The sequence below is a fragment of the Conger conger genome, chromosome 5, assembly GCF_963514075.1.
Source record: "Conger conger chromosome 5, fConCon1.1, whole genome shotgun sequence".
NCBI lineage: Eukaryota > Metazoa > Chordata > Actinopteri > Anguilliformes > Congridae > Conger > Conger conger.
In genome coordinates this window covers 64,128,194-64,138,193 of record NC_083764.1, presented here as the reverse complement: position 1 = coordinate 64,138,193, position 10,000 = coordinate 64,128,194, and the positions used below count along the sequence as shown (strand labels likewise).

General features: G+C 47.7%; 1 protein-coding gene and 1 pseudogene across 2 annotated transcripts in view; both read right to left on the bottom strand.

The window, feature by feature from the left end:
• The window catches only part of LOC133128596 (RNA polymerase II elongation factor ELL-like), a 20,001-nt pseudogene extending 14,045 nt beyond the window's left edge, over positions 1-5,956 (bottom strand).
• A 2,308-nt stretch (positions 5,957-8,264) lies between these two features.
• LOC133128718 (peptidyl-prolyl cis-trans isomerase FKBP8-like) overlaps positions 8,265-10,000 on the bottom strand; it is a 13,245-nt gene continuing 11,509 nt past the window's right edge. For both annotated transcript variants that reach the window (XM_061242440.1, XM_061242439.1), the window contains exon 9: positions 8,265-10,000. This exon is cut by the window's right edge and continues 313 nt beyond it. The gene's annotated coding sequence lies outside the window, so the exon portion shown is untranslated.

The following is a 10,000-nucleotide window of genomic DNA, read 5'->3' as shown; positions in this document are numbered from 1 at the left end:
CAGACAGTGCAGTCGGTCAGCTCAGGTAAACAGACTGACTTCCTGTTCCGGGGACAGTGCAGTCGGTCAGCTCAGGTAAACAGACTGACTTCCTGTTCCGGGGACAGTGCAGTCGGTCAGCAGGTAAACAGACTGACTTCCTGTTCCGGGGACAGTGCAGTCGGTCAGCAGGTAAACAGACTGACTTCCTGTTCCGGGGACAGTGCAGTCGGTCAGCAGGGCTTGTGATTGGCTGTCGCCAGGACACTCCTCCTGCTCTTCACTCTTAACACCTGCAGCCCTTCCACCGACAACATCCACAGCACCGCTGTCAGCTGCGCTGCATTTACAGCTCGCTGTTACGAGGGTACAGGACAAAACCTGGCGCACACACACACACACACACACACACACACACACACAGATACAGACACAGACACACACACACACACACACAGATACAGATACAGATACAGATACAGACACACACACACACACACACACACACACACACACAGACAGTGCTCAGTAGCTCAGGACAGCAGAACGAAAGGCCATCTTCAGACACAGACACATGTACAGACACAGGAACAGGAACGTGCACAGGCACACAGAGGCACAGGCACAGGCACAGACACGCATGCACAGACACGGACACACATACAGACATGCACACAGACACAGACATGCACACAAGCACAGACACAGACATGCATACAGGCACAGACACAGACATGCACACAGGCACAGACACAGACATGCACATAGACACAGACATGCACACAGGCACAGACACAGACATGCACATAGACACAGACATGCACACAGGCACAGACACAGACATGCACATAGACACAGACATGCACACAGGCACAGACACAGACATGCACACAGACACAGACATGCACACAGGCACAGACACAGACACGCACACAGGCACAGACATGCACACAGGCAGAGACACAGACATGCACATAGACACAGACATGCACACAGGCACAGACACAGACATGCACACAGACACAGACATGCACACAAGCACACAGACACAGACACAGACATGCACATAGACACAGACATGCACACAGGCAGAGACACAGACATGCACATAGACACAGACATGCACACAGGCACAGACACAGACATGCACACAGACACAGACATGCACACAGACACAGACATGCACACAGACACAGACATGCACACAGACACAGACACAGACATGCACACAGGCAGAGACACAGACATGCACATAGACACAGACATGCACACAGGCACAGAGACACAGACATGCACACAGACACAGACATGCACACAGACATGCACACAGGCAGAGACACAGACATGCACACAGGCACAGACACAGACACGCACACAGGCACAGACACAGACATGCACACAGGCACAGACACAGACACGCACACAGGCACAGACACAGAAATGCACACAGGCACAGACACAGACATCCACACAGAGAGTGCACTTCAGATGTTCTCTCAGAGGAGGTCCATTTCACCCGTGCCCAGGGACCCCCGATTTCTAAATAAAGGGGGTTAAATTCACCATTTAAAAATACAGTCACTTCAAAGCTGTCCCGGCAAGTTAATATAAACATCAGAAACATCAGAAGGACAGGGCCAAACCCAGGGCATTGTGGGAAACTATGGCATTGTGGGGCAGCAGAAATAGCAGCCCTTAAATGTGTTGTCAGGCAGATGTAGTGAAACAGATGGCTGCCTGCCAGCCCTTGTTCCCTGCTCCGGGGGGCCAGGGAGCAGGACCTGATTAAAAAGGGCAGAGGCTTTTCTCCAGTCAGATAAGCAGAGACAGAATGCAAAAGCAGCGTTAAAACACAGAGATGTGTGTGCAGCACTGGATGCACCAGACGAAGAGAGCCTCTCACGTCCAAGAACGAGGGGCCGGAACCAATTAAATCCCCAGATTAACCCTTCAAAGTGTGAGGTCACAATTATGGATCGAACACTCAAACATTCTGAACATTCTAATGCCGATGTCACAATCGCTACTGGTGAGTTCCAGAACACAGAAAACCAGAGGAAAAACAGAATTCCAGAAAACCTACTCTACAAAGGGTAAAATGAGGAAGGGGGCAGACAAAATAAGACAGCTATTAATTCCACCCACACACACACACAGACAGTTTTATTTGGGTCCACATTACGCTCCCCTGAATTCACCTCCACACACGTCAGGTGGCAGGTGGGAGAGGGGTGGGGGCTGGTGTGTTTAGCCAAGCGTGATATTTCCGTCCAGGGCTGCATCTAATCATAGAAACAAACAACGGGGAGGTTTGTGCCCACGTTCTAAAAACAGCACAGACCAATTTCACAACCGGTGCAGTCAACATTCATTAGCACACGTTCCAAACCCCTGTGACTCAAATCCGAACCCACAGGTGCGGTAAAACCACACTTCACCAGGAAGAGACACCCTCAACCCCCCCCGGTTACCCACAATTCCCAGCTCCCAGCCCATGACTCAGGAGGGTTATAGTAAGGGACGCCTCTCACCCCCTCAGATGCTACATCAGGACGCTGCTCATGCTGGTAAACATGACTCAGCTTATTTATGCAACTTCCTGAAAAACAGGAAGTTGGCAAATGGATTCTGTTCTGTAGTGGGGAGGGGGAGGGGACATCATAACGATACACGATGTTCACTCCTTTGACATGCACATGCACACACAGAGAAGCACAGACACGCACACACACACACACACACACCCACACACACGCACACACACAGACACACAGACACACACACTAAAAAACGATTGGTTACAAATGAAAGATAAGACACAGGGAGGTAAGTCTCTGAAGGTCGTCACACTTTTCAGACACAGCCCTGAAAGGTCACTACAGTTCGTTGACCTGTGATGACCCCGGCCGCTAGTGTTAATCTATGAAGGCCTAACCCGGTAAGGCGGATTGCGGCAGCGGCACAATGGCAGGTTACCGCGGTTACACCGTTCCCGCCACCGCAGACGGAACACCGAGCCACCAAGATTCCAAGAGCAACTCTGCTCTGCAGAATCAATCGGAGGAAGCACAAAAACCCTTCGGCTTGTTGATTCCATCTGGTTGTTATTTGTCCGGCCATTTTAGGGTTTTTTGTTGTCGTAATTAATAAGTGAAATGTGAAATGTGAAAGGAGCGCACGGTCCTGGGATCTGAACTTGCAGCCCCACGCACAGGCCAGACTCGGCATGTGTGACCCACACACACGCCCTGGACCACTCTCCGGGGGAACCCCGCCCCTGCTGAGAGGTTAACCAGTTAACAGTCTGAGATGCTCTCCTGGAAAAACCAACACACAACCCCCTCCCCCTCCCCCCCCACAGGGAGGGGCAGAGGAAACCGCTCTAAATCACTTCAAGAACAGAACAGAGCACGACAGGTTTGCCATCGGAGGTGGAAAGCAACTTTCCAGATCACAACTGGATGAGCACCCGGTGACATTACAGTTCTTTAGCTGAGGCTTTTATCCAGAGCGACTTATAGTTCATAAGGCCAAATAGGGGCCAATCCCACCTGGAGCAATGCGGGGTTAAGGGCCTTGCTCAACGGCTGTGTGATCTTATTGTAGCTACACTGGGGCTTGAACCACCAATCCTCCAGGTCCCAGTCATGTACCTCAGCCACTAGGCCACAGGCTGGCCCCACACCCCTGAACACACGGAGGTCACAGGGGAGAAAGCGCTAACTAGCATACGCCACGCTGTGCGCTGTCTGCCGCCTGGAATTCTCTTCCTTTAGGCTGCAACTTCCTGAAAGAAATCTGGGCATGGGACCACCCTCGTGAGGAAGGTCAAAGGTCAAAGGTCGTAGGTCACGATGGCCATTTTTCTGGTGTGAAGTTCAACTCCTCGAGTAGACACACAGTGGTTCCCACAATGCACTGCAGCTCATTTCAGCACTCAAAACCGCACTGTCCAGGACCCAGTCAAGCACCTTACTCATTTGTGTATAGGCTGCCCCAGAATGTTTTTTTAGTTCCTGGGGGCCAAACACCAGGATGACAACATTTTGTAAGTCATATAACTTGGCTTTTCCCCCAAACGTAACTTTGCACAGCAGAAATCCATGAATACATTGAATCTGCTCAGAGTGCATGCTAACCCCGGATTCTCACTTTTCATATTGCAGGCAACAAAACCAGGCAAGAATCAAGTCTAATCTCATTTAATCTTTTCAGTGTTGGGACATGTTCCCATATTACCGATGTGGCCAGTGTCAAAAGGTGTCAGGTTTCCCCCTCCCACTGTGTCCGCACCCACAGATCCGGGTAATGTCGCCAAAATCCCATTTTAAAGCTCTCCGCTTTCAAATCCAACCAGCCTGCCAATGCAGTTGGCAGCTCCATAACACGACAATGTGCTTTGCCTATACTGAAATATAATTCTGGCATCATACGCATGGAGGTGGACCTATATGGAGCTGCCAAAGGAAACAAAATTGTACCATAAAATTTCATACACTGGAAACACACTAATATTTCATTTTGGAAGAATGTAGGCAGCTGGTCTAGCCTGACCGTACTGGGGTGGTAAATCAGCGGAATGAGCGGAACTGACTACTGAAGGGGCATTGTGGCGTCACAATGCAGTTTCCAGATTCCATCGTTCCACAGTTTCGCACAAAATCCAGAAGCTCGCCGGACGCTGCATTCCAATAACACCCAGTAAACCGGACATCTGAAAGCATTCCTTCCGTGCCCGTAACGGCAGCGAAGTTGCTTTTCTCCCCCAAAGACATTCCTTGCCTTGGTTTTCCTACATTCCCATTTACACCACTGTTGTAACAAAGTACAGAACATGCACTACCCAGACACAAACATGCAAAAAAAATAAAAACAAAAACATAAACATTACAAATTATTGTCGCAAGTTATTGTCAAGGTAAAAGCGTCAGCTAAATAACATGTAATGTAACTAGACACATAGACAAGTTCTCACAAGACCTCAATGAATCAAATTCCGGGAGATGGGGAGATATGAGTAATAAACGATGAACCGACAGATCTCTGACACTCAACCTGCCTTCACCAGACATCAAACGTTACTCCCAACGAGTAAATGGAAGTGGAAAAAACACAATTTAACAAGCTTTCGCAACTTGGTTTTATAGTCAACGCCAACAGTTGACTTGTCCAACTGACTCGCAAAGTTCGGCTCGGGAAAATTAGCCTGCTGACAGACAGGCGACCGTTTAACATAGACACTTTCATTTTCGAGAAACGTAGAAAATGTATGCGATTACGCACGACAAAACAGCAGCTACCATGAGCTAGGTTTTGAGTCATCTTTTGGTTACCTGTTAGCTAGCCGCAGAACTACGTTGTCTAAACGTTGTAACCCGCCATCTGTCAGTGTAGTTGGGGCTGGTAGCAGTAATGTCACTGAACGACAACTTGTTACAGTGTGCCCAACTTTAAGATCAACAAACCGCAGTTGGTTAGACGTACACTGTTGCTTGATAATTTGACCAACTTACACATAATTAGCGCGAGTTGCGTAAGTTAACGTTTCACTGGCTGTTCTAGTTCTCCCCAGCGATCAAAGTTGGCGCTGGCAAGCCATCAAAACTGCAAACCGAAAAACATGAAGCGTACGGCAGCCTAGCTGTCCATATCTGCGCAAGTCCCAGTGCCATGTTTGAAAGGGCGCGGGCTGTAATATCTCGTTGTTGTTTTTTTACCTTGTTGCTCTGGTAGAGCTCAAAGGCTCGCAGCGCGCTGTCAGTGAGTTTAACGTGAAAGACGGAGACGTTGGTGCCATAGCCGACCCTTCCACAGGACAGTCCGTAGCACCGATCCTCCTTCAGCGTCGCCATCTTGCTCGCATGTCCTCCGCAGCGCCAAACCAGCGGTGGACCCACGCGCCTCCGCCACCGTAAGAGAAACAAACCCCCCCGTTGGCCTCCGAATGAATATTCACACCGACGTGAGGCTGTGCAGGGAGGGCGTAGGTGGGCGGCGCTCTGTTTGCTCCCGATTACCACCGTGTCCCCTGTGCTCACTTCGTTTGCACGAGTGTATGATCCGCGCGCGCGCGTGCGTGCGTGTGTGAGTGTGTGTGTCAGGGGGTACCCCTGAGCACTGACACTTCAAAAGAGCCCTCCTGTCATTTGGCGCCCAAATTGATTTATTTAGCTCGCACTTGTAGTCCGTGTATTTCATTAATCATAGCGCGAGACAGGGGGGTTGTCTTCGTCAGTGTTCTGATGTTATGATTCCACCATTGCATCAGAGTTCGTTTTTTCTACTTTCTTTTAATAGAACCAAAAGTCGCTGTTGCTTGAATCTTATTTTCACATATATACAGACGGATAGACAACGGATGTCGCATATCCAGTGGTGAAGGTATGGCGAAAGTTGAAACCAAGGTTTTAAGAAAACCACCTGCCGCAAGGCAGTGGTCATACAATGGGTGACAGTGACCAACACGTTTATCTTAATCGCAGATTAGGACAAACACATTTCCTTCTGGAGTGAAGCGCTGCGTGAGGCAGAAGATAGACAGTGCAGCCACAGAGCGCCATGCGTCTGAAAAATGCTGTCAACAGTTATTTCCTTCGGAAAGCCCCAAAATGTCGAGTAACAAACAGCTTTTCACTCCAGGTCAGCAGGGGCAAATGATGGCATGAAAAACATGTATGAGCAATTTAATAGAGTTTGCAAACGCACACACACACACACAGACACAGCAAGATCCGTAAGTATTTGGACAGTGACACAATTTAAAACGGCATTTACATCCATATTTAGTGAATCAGGTAGGAATTACGGCCATTTAAAATAGTGTCACTGCCCAAACAATTACGGACCTCATTATATCTAATACACACACACACACACACACACACACACATCCTTTTAACACCAATTATGAAACCTCAGTGGAAACTTCTAAATGCCTGGGCAGTTGACAGTTACTCTGGGGGAAATTTTTAGCGACGGATGGATGAAACCAGCCTTCTTCACGAACCCTTATTTAGGCAGAACTTTCAAGTGCAAAGCCCTTTTTCGATTAGTTCAAATCCGTGAGGGACTGACAGGTGATTCTAGCTTCACCCACATCAGATCTGTGTTTATTATTATTTGTACTGTACTGGTGCTTCACAAATAACATGTATTATTATGATTATGATTATGAATTCATTCATTCATTATCCTAATCCGCTTATCCTGAACAGGGTCGCAGGGGGGCTGGAGCCTATCCCAGCATACATTGGGCGAAAGGCAGGAATACACCCTGGACAGGTCGCCAGTCCATCGCAGGGCACACACACCATTCATTCACTCACACACTCATACCCACGGGCAATTTAGACTCTCCAATCAGCCTAACCTGCATGTCTTTGGACTGTGGGAGGAAACCGGAGTACCCGGAGGAAACCCACGCAAACACGGGGAGAACATGCAAACTCCACACAGAGAGGCCCCGGCCGACGGGGATTCGAACCCAGGACCTCCTTGCTGTGTGGCGGCAGTGCTACCCACTGCACCATCCGTGCCGCCTCATGATTATGATTATGATTATGATTATTATTAAATCAGCCTTTTATTTTATTCTGGGAGTGACATTGGCTCAGGAGGTAAGAGCAGTCGTCAGGCAGTCGTCAGGGTTACCGGTTCAATTCCACCCTGTGAGTGTGTCAAAGTGTCGCTGAGCAAGACACCTAACCCCTAACAATGGGACAGCCTGTCGCCTAGTGGTTGAGGATGCTTGGTGGTTCAACCCCTGGTGTAGCCACGATAAGATCCGCACAGCTGTTGGGCCCTTGAGCAAGTCTGAACCCCACACTGTCTCCTGCTTAGTCTAATCAACTGTAAGCTGCTTTGGATAAAAGCGTCAGCGAAATAAATGTGATGAGTTGTAATGTACGCATATGTGTGTGTGTCTGAGCGCATATGCACACGTGTGTGAGCGCATACGCGTGTGTGTGTGTGTGCGTGCATGTGTGTTCACACGGTGCTGATATTCTGCTCAGTCTAGGGAAATGCTTCCAATAGAATCTTCACCTCCACAGATTCAACACTAACCTTCCAAACCATCTCTTCATCAACATTAATTGATTACGGGCCAGTTTCACAGACACAGATTAAGAGTAGTCCTAGACTTGACACAGACACACACAGACACAGACAGGCACACGCAGATGCACAGACACAGACATTTCCTCAGATGCAAGCACAGACACAGACGCACAGACACACACAGCACACACAGGGGTGAGGTGGCAGCTGACCAAAAGCAAAGGTGGTTTCATTTGCTACTATCATTTATTTGCGTGACAAAATGCACTTTCATGGCTCACGATTCATTTTTCACATAGCTGAGTCACTGAAGCAGCTCAAGTCAAGCACCTGGGCCATGGGCGCCATGGCAACACCCCACCAATCAGGATCAAAGCAGGAACCTGCAGGTACCAAGCCAATGGTTCCGTACCTCATCACTATCACCAGGAAAAAAAAAAAACCCCTAAAAAAAAACAATGTTTTTTTTTTTGTAAAACCACGTCTTTTTGGCGATTGCCTTTAAAGCATCGAACAGTTAAAAGACTGCAGAGCACTGCAGGAGAACAAACAATTTAAAAAGTAGCAGGAACTGTTAAATCTGCATCACAAAAATTGACTTTGGCCCAATCTTTAAACAAAATAATAGTGTACCAGATAGCAACAAAGCAGCAAGCTGAAATGGAGGGGCTGCAGCATGATGTCACAGTGCTGTGCCTTATGGCTGGCATTTATAGCGCCTTTATCCAAAGCAGGACACTTATAGTTGTAAAGTTGCTGTATATATATGGTCTAGAAGTGCGTGTGCTTTTCTGTAAATAATTTTACTTCTGGTCCGAGTCAGTGTCTCAAGTTTGTGCACCTGATAATTTGCGGTTGAACATTTAATATATAGTCATCAAATAAAAATTACAGAATGCTACATAATAGAAAGAAGAAAAAAAAAAAACATCACAAAATATCAAAACAAATCAAATAGCTCTGTTGGAATAATCCCCTTAAACAGGTCTGAAAAACACAAACAAACGAGGTATGGTCCAGAGCAATAAACAGAAAAAAACACTACCAAGAACATCCACCCTCCTGCTTCAACCCACGATCAACTAGTGATAAAAAGTGATAAAAAACAGGATTCACAAAAGCACAAGTGGGCATAACTAGCATGCGCTATCCTTTGCTTACACATTTCAACCAACTGCTGTTTTATTGTGGAGAGAAAATCCCTTTTAATTGGTTAAGACAAGCCAATGACTGAGAGATCCCTGCAGCTCCTCCCATTATGGGGTGCAGGGAACCTCATTCTCCCATCACGAATAGCAACAGTTTTCAGGAACTAAAGGTGGAATGTGTTTTTTGCCCCTCATCCTGCAGACTACATTTCCCACAATGCAACGAGGCTGAGGAGCGGCCCCAACGATTGGTCAAGAGTTCTCATCCCAGTGTGTAATTGTCATGGCCAGCGAGAACATTCCACAGGTTCAGATGACACACAAAAGGATTTCTGTTCAAAAAGAGGAAACTATGAAGTTAACCTCTTAGTACAAAACAAGTACACAAAAAAAAAAGGTTACACAACAATTTTGGTTCTTCTAATCCTTGAGTAGAAATTGACATTCGGAATGGGTGCAGGATCTCTACGCTATTCAGTTAAGAAAAGGATTTACTGGCTTGTGAGCAGTCCTCCATTTTGCCATGGTGGCCAGCTATTGATCCTGGCACTCCTGGTTATTGGGGGGGGGTGTGTGTGTGTGTGTGCGTGCGTGCGTTTTGTGGGGGGGGGGGATTAAACAACAAACAGACAGCCACACACATCGCGCATCCAGACAGCACACATCTGCCACCCGCACTTACAACATTGACGGTCATTTTGCATAAGTACAGAACACAATAAATTATTATCCTCAATCACATTTTCTGTTGTCTCTAAGAGCGTAGGAAATATCGGCATAGATAAACAGCCTCCCTCCCTCACAGACCCAATCCT